At 39.4% G+C, this 15,752-nt stretch overlaps 1 long non-coding RNA gene across 1 annotated transcript; it reads right to left on the reverse strand.

Annotated features, from left to right (window-relative positions):
- Positions 1–4,308: 4,308 nt before the first annotated feature.
- Positions 4,309–6,236, reverse strand: LOC132248414 (uncharacterized). The gene is made up of 3 exons (XR_009459603.1): positions 6,178–6,236; positions 5,818–5,903; positions 4,309–4,516 (listed from the first exon to the last, which is right to left on the reverse strand). It is a non-coding gene; the product is annotated as an uncharacterized LOC132248414 (long non-coding RNA).
- Positions 6,237–15,752: the final 9,516 nt, after the last annotated feature.

A 15,752-nucleotide genomic window follows, 5' to 3' on the forward strand; every position in this document is an offset into this window, starting at 1 on the left:
TGTTGCCACTGTTCTAACTGAGGACTCCCAATAAAATGTTACCATTTGTCTTGTGATAAATCCCCAAAACTGAAGAAACATCATGTCTTTTACACTTCAAATAACTACTTTCTCATTGTCACAGTCACTGTGACAAACCTTTTTATAATAAATATGCTTCATAAGACTTGTTTAAAATGTATACCAACTATATTCAAGCCTTGATAAGCTTGAGGACCTCCTGGAATTATCGACTGGGCATACGGTTTTTGGAAGGTTCATGATTTTTCTTCTTTGGGAATACATAAGCACCCCTAATCCATTTCTGTACTTCATTGGATGGAACATTAGACTGGATTTTAAGAGATGTGGATTCTATTCCTAGCAATGCCACTAACATCTTTTTTGATACTAAAGCAACACATTTCACTTTTCTGGATTTGCTTGTCCTTCAATCCCATATCTGTTTAGATTATAAACCTTCTGGGGCAGCGACAGTGTCCTTGTAAGAGGTTTAGAGACATCAGTAAAAATTACAGTGCCTCCTCTGAGGTACCAGTAGGAATATATCCTAGCCATTTTGTAGATGAGGAAATGGAAGGCTATGAATGTCAAAGAATTTCCCCAGTGTTAAACAGCAAATCAGTGGTTGAGCCAGAGAGAGAATTCAAAGCTCATATTTGATTATGCAAGTTAGTGACTTGAGGTAGAATCTGAATTGCCTGTTTAAATTAAATATTTCACCTCTATATCCAAATTTCCTTCTACAATGAAAACTATTTTAAAAAATACACATAAGCACACTAGAAATTTGTGTGTACAAATTCTTTAAAAAATCTGGAATTGTGATGAAATCAGTCTTCAGAGTAATAACATTTGTCACTGTTCTCATAAACAACATAACACAGCACTATTTTTAAAACATCTATTCATTCTGTTCCTAGTAGGAATATTTAGTTTAGTCACACAATTGACTGGCAATGCTAGTGCCCTTTCCTGTCTTATTTCTTAAAAATGGATGCCACTGAGATTAATCCTGTATTAACCTTCAAGATGTGCTTGTATCTGCTAAGAAATATAACAACTTTTTGCCTTTTAGTTACCTTGCATAATTACACATGCCCTCTTACTTAAAAATTATGAAGAACCAGCAAAACGGAAAGGAGGAGAGAAAGCGTGCATGCACACACAGGCATACACACAATTTTGTTTTTCACTAATTGGTTATTTGCATTGTGTAAAATTCTATATTAGCATAGCACTTTGCCCTTCTCACTGAAGTATTCAAACACCTTCCTTAAGGTTAATGAATATTACCACTGTAAAATATGTTTTTTTACAGAAGAAAGAAAAGGAGGCACAAGAAGGAGAGCCCAGTATTTTCAAAAGTAGTCTCAATTTTGTCTGTTTTCAGTTTCAGATGCATCGATTGGGACACTATAGCCTGATTTTCCAAAGATGCCAATCACATTAAGTTTAGCTGGACCTGCAGGTGCTCATAAGGTGGTAGGTAACTCAAGGGACAATGACCACAACATGATAGAGTTCAAGATCCTAAGGGAAGGAAGAAATAAGAATAGCAGAATAAAAGCACTGACTTAAAAAAAAGCAGACTTTAATAATCTCAGAGAATTGTTGGGCAGGATCCCCTAGGAGATGAGACTGAGGAGAAAAGGAATCCAGGAGAGTTGACTATACAGGCTCTTCAGAAAGTCCTTGTGTACTTTTAAACTTTAATAACTTAGATTGTGCACAAGACTTTACGAAGACCTTGTATTTTAAGGCAGCTGTATTAAGGGTACTGGAGCAAGCAATTCCAGTGTGATGAAAGGCTGTGAAGTGTAACAGGAGACTGACCTGGCTAAACATCAGTCTCTTCAATGAGCTACAACTCAAAAAGGAATACAGTAGACCCGCCGTTTTACGTGTATTCAATTTACCCGGGTCTCGCGTTTACACAAATTAATATTAACACCCGAACAGAAAAGTACACCCTGAGATGCACGTCATTCACGTGTAATGCGAATGCCTTGCGCAATGCGCAGTTTGGGTTCCCAAGAAGGATTCTGGGGGCTCGCTCAGTCTCAGTGTTGCCATTGCGGTAGCAGCATTCATTAAGTGTTCAAGATGAGTGCTTCTAATAGTGATTCTACAAGTGTTTCCGCCTCTACAAGGAAAAGATAAGGTATAACTTTAGAAGAAAAATTTGAAGTTGTGAAGAGATATGAAAGAGGTGAGAAGACAAAGGAAATTAGGTGTGCTACAGGGCTCAGAGAGTCAACTCTCTGTACAATTAGGGACAATGCGGAGAAAATTAAGGAGTCCTGTAAGAGTGCTACACGTTTATCTACTGCCCATGTTTCATTAACAAGGTCAGCTATCATGGAGAAAATGGAACTCATGTTGACAACATGGATTGAGCACCAGAATCAGAAACACATGCCACTTTCGACCCAGGTGACTCAAATAAAGGCATGCAGCATTTATGAAGTGTTAAAACATGATGATCCTGGAGCCACGCCATTTAATGCAAGTGCCGGATGGTTTGATAGATTTAAAGCACACCATGGATTTCATAATCTCAAACTGATGGGCAAAGCAGCAGCTGCTGGTAAAAGTGCTGCAGATAAATTTCCTTCAATCTTGCAGGCTGCCATTGAGGAGGGAAGCTACGATCCGAGGCAAGTTTTCAACTTGGACGAAACTGGACTCTTCTGGAAACAGATGCCAAGTCAAATGTTTATTTCAGTCAAGGAGAAAACTGCCCCAGGGTTCAAGGCCACGAAGGATTGCTGCACACTGCTGCTTGGAGCAAATGCAGCTGGCGACTTCAAGCTCAAACCATTGATAGTTTACCACACCAGAAACCCTCTGGCGCTTAAGGGTTATGCAAAGGGACACCTGCCTGTTTACTGGAGAGCCAACCGGAAAGGATGAGTTACTGGATCATTGTTTGAAGATTATTTTTCCAGTCAGCTGCATTTGGAATTGAGGGCTTATTGTAACAGGCAAAATCTGCCTTTCAAAATTCTACTGCTTCTTGATAATGCTTCAGGACACCCCCCCAAGCCTTGGTGACCTCAGTGAGAACATTAAGGTGCTGCTCTTGCCACCGAGCACAACGTCGTTCGTCCAGTTCATGGATCAGGACATTATTTGAACTTTCAAGAGCTATTATCTATGGAGGACCTTCAAAAAGCTTATCAATGAGACAGAGTCAAAGGAAAAGACAAACATCAAAGAATTTTGGAAGAAATTTAACATCAAGATGGCCATAGACATCATCGGAGATGCCTGGAATGATGTTACACAGCAGTGCCTTAATGGTGTCTGGAAAAACATGTGGCCTGCTGTTGTGAATGATTTCTGAGGCTTTGCTGCTGAGCAATTTATCAGTGATGCAAGGCATGAGATTGTTGAGATGGCTAAGAGTGTGGGCTTTGAGCAGGCTGACGAGGAAAACATGGCTGAGCTGCTCAATTCCCATAGAAAGGAACTCTCAAACAAGGATCTGCTTGAGCTGGATAGGGAGCGCCATGGAGAGGAAGAGCCCATGGAAGAAAATGAAAGGCCCTCCCCACAAGTTCTCACAATGAAAGGCATGGCTGATGCATTCAAACTTTTGGATCGTTACCTAGCCTTCTTTCACGAAAACGATCCCAATCATGAAAGAAGTGCTAAGGTTGCCAGGCTGATGAAGAAAGCCAATGCCTGCTACACAGAGCTTTACAGGGAGACGCAGTGCTGCTTGGTGCAGTCTTCCTTGGAAAAGTTCTTCAGGAAGTGTGACAGCACTGTCTTGACTCAATCAACCGACTCTCAGCCCTGCACTTCCGGGTAAAGAGATATCACCGCCATCTTTTGATGTGTTCGACCTGGATGAAGACTCAGCTCCTCATTGATGGATGGATTGAAGATTGTTGTATGTCCATTTTGTATTTTTTGTGTGCATTTCTTATAATGTAACTGAATAAATATGTTTATAATATGTTTTTGTAACATAATAAATATTGGTTGAAAAAGGTTTTATTTTGGTACTTTTGATGTCATAAATGTGAGGTCTAAGAAATGCAACCCCTCACTTTTCTATTATTTCCTATGGGAAAATTCACCTCAAGTTGTGCAAATTCAGCATACACGAGGTTTCTCAGGAACGCAATATACGCGTACATCGGGAGTCTTCTGTACTAGAAAAAGTGTAAACTTGGCCATAGTACTAGAGAAGAGTATAAAAATATTACACGGACATGCTTGGACATACTAGTGTTTCATGTGACCCTGTGCGGGTAATCAAGGAACAGCTCTCTACTTAATATAAACAGTGTCTTTATTATAGCAGTTTCTTACAGAGCCGTTACAGGGCCTGTTGTTCTCCCACAGCCTTTCTAACTCTCTTCCTCTTCCTATCTCCTTCCCCTCACTTCCGGTTCCTCCTTCGAACTCCATTTTTCTGCTGTTGCTGGTTTTGCCTCTCAGATCCGTAATGTTGTTACAACTAGGAAGGCCAAGGCATGATTTGAGATGCAACCAGGAAAGGCTATAAAACGTAATAAAAAGGTATATCAAAAGTAAGAGAAAGACCACAGAAATCATAAGTCCCTTAAAGACTACAGAAAGCAATCTAATTATGAATGATACAGAAAAGGCTGAAGTATTTAATGCCTTTTTTTATGTCAGTCTTCACAAATAGATGCAGCTCCCAGATGATGAGCATAGGTTTTAGACTTGAGGCATTCCGCCACAAAGTTCTTTATTTAGTGACATCCCATTTCAAAATATTATTTTTTAAAAGTAGCAACACATTTTTAATGGGTATTAAAGCTTTTTTTTCTGAAGTCCCTTTACCTTAGACTAGATCTCTTCTATTAAAAAAGATACTTCCACAACTTTTGCCCCCAGGTATTCATCTACTCCCCAGTACCCTTGCCAGTTAGAAAACCACTCCTCCATTGTGCAGGCAACTTCAACTCCTCCTCCTCTAGGTCAGATGGTACAGCAGCAGATGGTAAATATGTTCACTGCCCAATTAATCATCAGGTTTCCTTGCTTACCAGACTTCACTTGCTACAACTGTTCCCTTGGGCATCTGCCTTTCCAAAACAACACAGACCAAACTATTTAGTCCTAGGCCTCATAGGCCTATTAATTAATATTGCTCTAACCTTATCCTTAGTGTAGCCTTACCTCTCTTGAAAAAAGAATCCTCTGTAGCTCTATATATAATTAGAGCTGCTTCAGAAGATGAACCTTTCTGACAACTTGATAGCATATGCTTTGACCAAACTAATGAGAATGAAAGTGTTTCTATTATGATGTGCAAATCAATCAGGGACCCTGGGATTTAGCAGCTCTTTATTAAAATTCTGTTTTCAGACTGAAAGAGAAGTTGAGATAATTTCTTTCCCTTTTATGTAGAGGTCATCCCCTAGCTTAATCATCCCTGCCAGAGACAGCTTGTCACCAGCATTTATAAAAATGCTTCTGGAGAACAAACCTGTTTCCCTTGGACTGCCATACCAAATGACAGACACGAATAAAAAAAATCCCAATTGACAAGGCTCCCAAAGCCCAGAAAGTATATGTTCTTGTTCTCTATCCAAATTACATTAATTCAAACAAGCATTGAGCTACTAGAATCCTCGGTGTGTTTTTTTCAGGGGCAAAGTTTAAGCCTTTCTAGCAAGTAAATTTTTGCATAAGTTTGATGGGAAAGATCATTCTTCATCTTAGATTATAATGAGAAATGGTTGGAAATATCAAATTTTGATCCAAAGGAGAAGAAAAAAGCGGGGAAAGGGAACTTGGAATGGTTTTGCAAAACAATTCAGTTTTTCCTACCAGTTCCAGTGATGTGTGTGTCAAATGAATGGCTAAAATATAGATTCCCCAGTAAGTCACCTCATTTCTTGCCTGTATCACAGCAGCTGTTTAGGGGACAAATAAAAAGATCATTAAAGCTGGCATGTTTGAATCAGGCCCTAACTGTATATACCAGTTTATAATGGAAAGAGTACATACAATAGCCAAATGAAGTCCTATATTTACAGATCTTTCTCTCTCTCTCTTTCTTTCTCTCTCTCTTTATGTAGATGTATGTTGCTGAACTGATGGGCTGCTTAACATCATCAAGCCCAGAACTAGATATTTATATACTGTGTGATTCTTTTTCTTTTAAATAATCTTTAACATCCAACTAACCTTATAGCAGACTTCCAGTAGTGGATAATTACAGAATTCCCTTAGAATTTGATCTGAAAGAAACCAAACACTTTCCTATAACACAGAGCGTCATTGACTGTCATTTTACTTGTTATTTTCTCACTAGAAATAAATTATCTTGTAAATATTTTGAGTCAACATTAAAGCCAGAAAATAAAACTTTATGGGCTCCTTTTTCACCCAGCCATATCCTCAAAGGCTTCCTATTAAGTATCACATTAATTTATCAACTTTATCTGAGAAAGCACTTTTAAAAGGTTAAAACAATATACACTTTTTATTCCTAGTCAGCTATGTTTTGCCTCTTGCTGGTGAGGAAATAGCTTATCACCGTCTCCTGAATTTGGAAAATGTTTACAGTGGGTATTTAGAATGGTGTTATCTACTCCTTGCTCCTTTGGAACTGATGATAATCCAAAAACAAGTATCCTTAGTAGAATTGTTACCCTTTTCCCTTCACTATCTTGAGTCCCATCCTCCTAGGCCAATAGATATTCCATGCATACAACTCTATTTAATCTCCACTTTCCCTATTTTATAGATCTCTGTTTGAAAAAACATGGTATTGCTGCTGTTTCTTTCTCCCATTTAAAACCAGCTCCTAAATTACACCTTGTTAAAAGACAGCTATATTAATCTGTATTGTCTTTAAAAGTCTAAAGAAAAACAAAAAAAAGAAGTATATAAGACACTGGCAGCCTTTACCTGAAACTCTTTTAGCACATGTTGATCCAATTAGGAGAGGGTTAAGTACTTACTGACTCATTTAGGCAGGTGACTCATTAGCCTACTTGGATTTATAGTGCAATGATTGTCTAGACTTTTAAGACAACATAAGGTGTGAGCTGAGCAGTCCACAGGTAGGAAAACCTACAAAATAAAGGCTTGACCTTTTTATCTTAATGGTTTTTTTTTCACTAATAAAGTCAATCCCTAAGAAAAGGCTGAGTTCCAAATTTTACCCAATATGTAGATTTTGTTTTTATCGTTACCTGGATATACTGATATTGGAAATTGTTGGAAAAATGAAACCCTCATAAAACTTCAGCAATTTTACAATGCATGTAAATCATTAAACATTATTTCATGAAATATGGCCAAGTTATTTAGCTAGCGTATTATAGATCAATGAATGTTGTATTTGTGTTTATTATAATAGAATATCACAACCTATTCAAAAAAGCATCCTGAAGTAATTTTGGCTCTAATTTTCAACTTTGCTAAAAAGACATATGCAATACACATGCAGCATCCCTTTTCAGCTGCTGTTATTTTCAGGAAAATGTAAAAGCTGGTACACTACTGCAGTACGACATTCTGTCATGTAAGATTCCTAAATAATATGATATAAACTCAACCATGTATAGAGTAAATATGTTTAAAAACAAAACAAAACAAAACAAAAGACACCCAAACCCTAAAGAGAACATGTTTGGGATCCTACAGAATAAAGCCTATAAGAAGCAGGCTTTATTTACTGCTTAGTTGGCTGCTTGTGCTGAACATTACCCTTAGGAGTATTTTCATGGGAAGTAAGAATCACTTTAGATAATTACTCCTACTGCTTTTAAAAGAGCCCCAGAGACTTCCTTGAATGTGTAAGAGTTGAAAGCTCTTAGAGCCACTGAAGCATATCATATTATTCATTTGCTGAGTGAGACACTGAACAAGTTGTTTACAATAAGTATCATCCATTTACTTTGTGGACATGGTAATTTTCATACTATGTAGATATATATTTGTCCATGTGTACACTTGACTGCAATGAGATTCAGATAAGGAAGAAGTGATGACAGTTACAATTTACTGTAGGTCTGAATACTGTCAAAAACTTGACAGAGATGCTATTTTAATTGAAAAAGGTGTCTTTAACCAACAGGATGTGGCAGGTTAGGGTGTTAGGTCTGTGTTGTGTCAGTGTTGACACTAGTCTTAAGTAGAGTTTAGATTATGGATTGTATGGGTGGTTTGGGATCCTGCCTCAGGCAGGGGGTTAGACTAGCTGACCTCTGGAGGTCCCTTCTAGCCCTACTTCTCTGTGATTCTTTGTTACTTATCATTAAAATTGACATTAATAATGACTTAAATATATATAGAACCTTTCATTTAGCAGATATGGGAACAGTTTTTGTATCAGAATTGCAATTAATTTCATAATGTTAGATCAAATTAATAGGGAGATAATGAGACTATGCACAAACTCTTTGCAGAATTTTAAGTGGAGTAAGAAATGTGAATTTGCAATGGAGGCACTATGAGCTTTTTGAAAGATTTTTTCTCCATTCTTCATCCATAATTTTCAGCCTCAAAAAAGACTTGTACATTAAACTGGGGTGTCTTCTCACACCTTCATTTGAATTTTCATGCATACTAAACAGATTATCTCGGCAACTTTCAGTGACACTTTCTACTCCCAACTGTATTTCTATCTCCTAGCTTTAATATACCTTTTATCTGAAATTTATTATCCAGATATTGTCAATATTATCCAGATATTTATATTCCAGATATCTCCTGACACATTTGGACACAGTGTATGTCTATTGATTATTGTAAATTTGGAAAGTGGTCAAGGGCTGAGGTAGTGAGTGTGAAGATGCAGCTTACATCTCCATCATCAGCTGTCAACAACTTCTTGCTGCTGTTCCTGTGCTGGTAATGTAGTTTATCTATCCAACTACACCAAATACAGTCCCATTCCAGGGTAAAACAGGAGTCCAAATAACACAGAGTTCCTTTTGGCTCTTTCTTTCAGGTATTTCAAACTGTCTCTGCCACTTGACAGCAAGTGTCTTTACCTACCCTCTCTGAGTAGGAGAGCTGAAGCATAGGCATCTGCAGAGATGTAGTTCTCCACTCAGGCCTTACTGTTCCACTTTATTCTTTCTTGGAGTTTGCTCTCACTCTGCATTTTTAAGGATTGCACCATGAGTCCTTTAATTTTCTGTAGCAATATCCCCAAAGATCTCAGGGCCCTGCCACATATGAATAACGGTAGCAGCAAAGGTGGGGTAGGGTGAAGTTCAGAGATGAACTAACTTCAGAGGCTTAGGGTTACACTGAAGAGTATAACAGGAGTACTCTATAAAACAGGTGTGTGTGTGTGTACACATATATCTATATCTACACACACATATGCATACATACATATACACCCCCCATGTAAACATATATATATAAATATAAATATACACACACAAACAAACATATACATATAAACATATAAATACACACACACACTGCAAATTAAGGGGGAGCTCGGGGATGGCAAAATTCGCGAATAAGGCACTGCATTCATGAATGCCATCTGGGTTCATGAACTCAGTGCCCCCGGTGGCTGAGGAGGGGCATGGCTGCTCTGGCGATGGCAGGAGTGTGGCGGTGGTGGGAGCCCAACAGCAGCAAGCATGGAGCTCCTGAGGAGCTCCTTTAAGTGTATATAAGAAGCAGATTCGACATTCACAAATATTTGAAACCACGAATGCCAAACTCGCAAATAGTGAAGATTTCCTGTATATACAGAGAGAGATGTCTCTATATAGATATAGAGATCTCTCTCTCTCTCTCTCTCTCTCTATATATATAGGATTTGAATATATCTATTTATATAGATATATCTATTTATAGCTATATATATAGATATAGATATATAGATATATCTATATAGACTCAAATTATATATGTAGATATCTATATCTATAGAGATATATCTATATATATAGATCTCTCTCTCTCTCTCTATATATAAATATATCTAGATAGATAGATATAATCCTGAGGAGCTCCTTTAAGTGTATATAAGAAGCAGATTCAACATTCAAAAATATTTGAAACCGCGAATGCTGAACCCATGAATAGTGGGGGTTTCCTGTATATATATAGAAAGATGTCTCTATATAGATATAGCGATCTCTCTCTCTCTCTATATATATATAGGATTTGAATATATCTATTTATATAGATATAACTATACATATAGATATATTTATATAGACTCAAATTATAGGGTTCATATATATATATGTAGATATCTATATCTATCTATATAGATATATCTATATATATAGATCTCTCTCTATATGTATATAGATATATCTATATAGATAGATATAATCCTATCTATCTATATATCCTATATATATATAATCCTATATATTTCCTATATATATATATATATATATATATATATATATATATATATATAGGATTTGAATATATCTATTTATATAGATATATCTATTTATATCTATATATATAGATATATCTATATAGATTCAAATTATAGGGTTCAAATTATATAGATAGATAGATAGATATACACATGTGCTTACATATACGTATCTATCTATCTATACACATAGATAAGGTGAAATCAAGAATATGAAGCATAGTGTCTGGGTTTTGTAGGGGCAATAAACTCTGTAATGTTGTACTGCGGATGACCCCTTACATGCAGCTCACAAATGAAGGAGGCAGCAGAACATTTCCAGAACTTTCCCTCCAAACAGCAGCTGGGACCTCTCAGGAACAATGTCAGCAACCCCAAACATCCCAACAGTGTGAGTCAGGCACCCCATAAGACTAACTTAAAAATCATTACTTAAAAAAAAAATACATTGCTTTATTGGTCTGCAGGAGCCTTGTCGGTATAAGTGTTTTGCAGTTTGGGGCTTTTCCTGCCATAACCACAAGAACAAGAAACTTACTTTTTAATGGAAGTTGAGGTTTCAATACATAAATAAATAATCCCCTGACACTAGGATCAGGGCCCCATATGTGGGCACTAGTACAGACCATAATGGCTCAAGGCCAGGAAGTTCCATTCCTGACTTCTGTACAGCAGTGACAGCAGCAGCCTTTCTACAGATGGTGAAGGTAAGAGAAGAGAGAAATCCTATAAAAAGCAGGTTGCTGTACTATTACTTTCTCCCCTCCACTAGTTCAACCTCTCTGACATGGCCAGATACAGGGGATAATATTTGTAGTACTAGTAGGATGGGGGAACAGTGTAGTGGGGGTGGATTTGACTCAACATGTGTACATTTTGGCTACTGTATCCTATAGGATTCTTTAGCTCCAGTGAGTTAGAATGCTACAAGGAAAGAGAAGTCATGGGTTTTTTTTGGTAAATCTGCATATCACTGGTTTGTAAATCTGCATATCACAGTGATATGTAATCTGCCTATCACTGTGTTGTATCTGACCACAAAGATGGATTATATTTTTGTCACCAAAAAGATTTATGTATATTATTGTGTATGCTAGTTTGTAAACTGCTCAGGAACAACTGTGAAACTGGAAGACAAACAACAAGCCAGAGTAGAGTTTGGTCAGGTCGTTGAGCTAATAGTCTAATTTTTACAGAAAATGTCACAGGCTCTCTTAATGATCACATCTGGTCAGGACCTTTGATTTTTATTTTTGGGAGTATGTTATCTTGTGAACCACACTGGCCTTCATATATGCTGGGAACTGGCTCACTAGTGATATGGAATAATATCTCTTATTAAGTCATTAATGCCATTGCAGCAGCACTTAATGTCAGGCTTCTGCAAACAGAAAATCAGAGTTATGAAAGTGAACAGATCCAAGGACCCCCTCATTAGGACAGTTATCACAAGGTCTGGGGAAAAAAAAGATCAGCATCAATGTTCTGGCCTTTTTGAAAATCTGTCCCTTATCGCTTATTGCTGATCTTCAACAAACAATCCTTATTGTGGGCACAGAACTCCCTTGAAAAAAATCTAAACCTTACAGTTCAAGGCCAGCCATGCCTGAATTATGAAAGCTGATGGATTCCCAACCATAGGTAGCATAGTATTGTGATGACTGAGTTCCTTTTGACAGTATAATCACATAATACTTCATATGGAGTAGCAAAGGTTTGTAATTAAGGTTTGTAATTCTGATGGCTCTATAAATAGTGCTTCAGAAAGGATTGCTTAATTTTTCAAGTCACTCCAGGCTCATGCAGCATTTAGCAAGGGGAAGGGAGAAGGAGGAAAGGGAAATTGAGAAAGGAGAACAGCACCCAATCAAGAATGTTCTAGCAACACCTACAACTAGAGAGTCCTTAATAAGGCATAGGAATTTATACATGCCTTGTGCTTTCAGGCATATAGTTTTACTAGTATGACTAATGTTTGCCCTTTCAGCAGAAACTGAATACAGATATGAAGTAGGCCAGTCCTTATCAGTAGTCTTTTGTCCAGTTGTATTTATAAACAATGATTTACTGTATGGCACCTTTCTTATCTCTAGACTGTGACTACACTAGGCTGAATTTGAGACACAAATCTCTACTGAATCTAACAATATTTTCATAGAAGTTAAGAAAATTAAGTTTCATTTGGTAATTAAAACCGAGTCTAGAAAGGTGCTGTAACAAGCCATTTCACTTTAACATCAGGTCCTGTAAAGGCAAAGCAACTCTGTAAAGGGATGCTGTTTTGTGCTAAAACTCTCTGGCTGTGGTAAAGAATAAAGGATTTTTGGAGGAAGGAGAGGGAGGCAGTGTGACCAACTCTAAGGCTGTGGTGGGGCCACATCCAAGCAGCAATGCAGAGCTGCGTCTGGGTGGCAACACAGGTCTGGGCCTGCACAGCAGCACATTTCCTGGTGCGTATGGTGGTGTGGGGCTGCATTCAGGTGACAGCACAGGTCTGGGAGGCTGCTGCCAATGGCCGTGTCCATTTGGGTCTAGAGACCCCAAATTCTGCTGCAGGCTACACCCCTCATCTTCCCATAGCCTGGACTACTGGTGGGCTGAACAGATCAATTCCATCTTTGACACCTCCAGTTTAGATCATAAATCTCTCAAAGTAAGAACCCAGGATCAAATTGGTCTCTACATGAGTAAGCAATGGAAATGCAGTAAGTCTGGGTTCCTAGAGTGTGTACAGAAGTGCTCTGTGCATGGTTTACAGCACTGTAATTTAGAGCACTTTTTATAGCACTATGAAGTTACAGCGCTCTTAAACATGACAGAAGTGCAGTGTTTGGTGATGGTGGGGGGGACTTATGAGCCTTCCTGCGCTTTCCAGGCTAGGAGGCAGAGGGCACTCCGTAGCCTCCTGGCGCTTCTCCACTGGTCAGAAACTTGACCAGTATACAGAAGTTATTTAAAGCACTCTAGGTTATTAAAGTGCTGTAAAATACAGCACTTCAAATTGAATACCTCATTTAACAGTGGTTTTGAAGTGCTGTAAAGCTGTGCACATCTGTTAAGTCATAGTAATTAAGTGCCTTAAATGGTGAAAAAAGTAAATTCTGTACATACCAGTTTTCTATCTGATCAAGGATTTTTAGACCCATGTATCTAAGATAAAGTGTCAGTGAAAACTGATCAGTCTCCTGTTTTACTCTGTCCCATAAAAAACATGAACCTAAAAGCAGGGTTTTTTCAATTAGAGAAATGATTCTAAATCATTGCATTACACAGTTCCCCAGCTCATCCAGCCCTCCTAACAGGAGAGGAGCATGTGTCTGACTTCTTGGGTAGGCTGCAAGAAACTAGTGTGATTTAGCTCTAGATCCAATAAAGTACAATACCATTTAGGTACCTGTCCCCAAAGGCGAATCCAGAACTTGAGTTAGGCACCCGGGCTCTAAAAAACCTGAATGCTGAGCAGGGAGCTATCTAGAGCTAGCTAGTAGGAAACACTGAGCACAGAGGTATGGCTTCTTTCTGGAATGTCCATGGCTCAGGGCTATAGGCAGGTGACTGTCCAGTAGAGCTCCAGAATCCTTTTCAAAGGTAGGAGCCTACATCTGGTTTTGAAAAAGAACACTTTTACATATGGCCAGAGTACATGAGAAGTAAGGAAGTGGCTCCTACCCACCTTCTAGGTAATAGCTAAATGCTTATAGCACATGTCCAAGAATTGGAAGACTAGCTGGGAGAGAAAACAGGAGAAAAAAGACTCTGTATCCTAGGGTAGGGGTTTTCAACCAGGAGTACGCGTACCCCGGGGGTACTTGGAAAGGGACTAGCGGGTATTTGTGGACAGGTGCCACATCCCTGCCAAGAAATCGATGAATATCGTGGTCTTATAGAGTTGAAGTAGATGCACCTCCTAATCCCTAGGACAGGGGTTTTCAACCTTTTTCAAGGAGTCTACCCCTTCCGGGTACACTTCTGGCAGAGTGGGGGGCGGGGGGCGGCAGCTGGATGCAGAGCAGGGAGGCTTGCATGCAGTAGTGGTGCCAGGTGGTGGATGGCCACGGCCACGTACGCTGTCACCCACTACCCTGCACCGCCGCCTCCCAGAAGCAGGGCCGGGGGTGGGGCGAGGACAGCAGCTCCCCTCTGCAGGCCGCACAGGCTCTGCCTGGCCGGCTGGATGTGGGAAAGGGGGGGAACTTGCACGTGGCCGTGGCCATCCACCACCTGGCACCACTACTGCATGCAAGCCTCCCTGCTCTGCATCCAGCTGCCGCCCCCCGCCCCCCACTCTGCCAGAAGTGTACCCGGAAGGGGTAGACTCCTTGAAAAAGGTTGAAAACCCCTGTCCTAAGGATTAGGGGGTGCATCTACTTCAACTCTATAAGACCACGATATTCATCGATTTCTTGGCAGGGATGTGGCATTTTCTTCCACGTTCCCTTTCTAACAAAAAGGTTGCTTTTTAACTTTGCATTTCACTCTCCTGCAGGCAGCATGAACATGCTTTATTGTAATGAGAAAGGAGGAGTGAGAAGGAGAACAAGGTGGTGGCAAATATCACACAAGGCTCCCCTACAGATTACAAAAAAGAAGAGAGATTTAAAAGGCAGTGGGCTCCCAGGAGTTGAGCTGGTGGAAGACAACCCTCCCACTTGGTGAACACACCAAATGAACCTCTCTCTATAGGTATAAGTAGGATGAATTCTTAGTAAACAGAGATGGGCTCTCCATCCACAGATCTCAAAGCCTCTGCTCAGGCGCTTTTATTCTCTTGTTCCAGTGATGGAAGTGAGGTGCAGGGAATGCCCGCAGCAGGGCTGTACTGAAGTCAGTTTCCCAAGTAACAGAGGATCTGGATGCTCCAGCTGCGGCAGAGAGAAACTTTTGTTCCCAGAAAAAAAACTTATTCCTCAGAATTTTATTTTTTTTTGGAGTGGGGGGTGGGGGGGAGTGGAGGGAGTACTGTTTTCTTTGAGTGCCTATTTTTTTTGCCTTGAAATATGAATTGTCATTCCTACCTGGGAGAACTTTTACAATCTTTGCCATCCCCTATGGCCAACGAAGGGTACCTGTGCCCGAAAGCTTGCAAGTAAAACCTTTTTTTTTTTTTTTTTGCAAATATCTAGTTGATCTAATAAAAGACATCACCTCTGGCACCAGCGTTGATTCCTTTTTTTTTTTATTTTTCTCCTTGAAGCGTTTGGTATCTTGTCAGTACGACCAACGCGTGCTGGCCTGAAACAAGCGTGTTTAAAACAAATGGAGCTGCAAATGGATCACTTTTAACGAAAAAGAAACACCCCCCCTCCCCCCGGTGGGATTTACTCCCCCCCAAAAAGGGAAAGCATCTCGGCGGGCGGGCGGAGGGAGCAGCTGCGCGCAGCGGGGC

This window comes from Alligator mississippiensis, chromosome 2 (assembly GCF_030867095.1).
Source record: "Alligator mississippiensis isolate rAllMis1 chromosome 2, rAllMis1, whole genome shotgun sequence".
Taxonomy (NCBI): domain Eukaryota; kingdom Metazoa; phylum Chordata; order Crocodylia; family Alligatoridae; genus Alligator; species Alligator mississippiensis.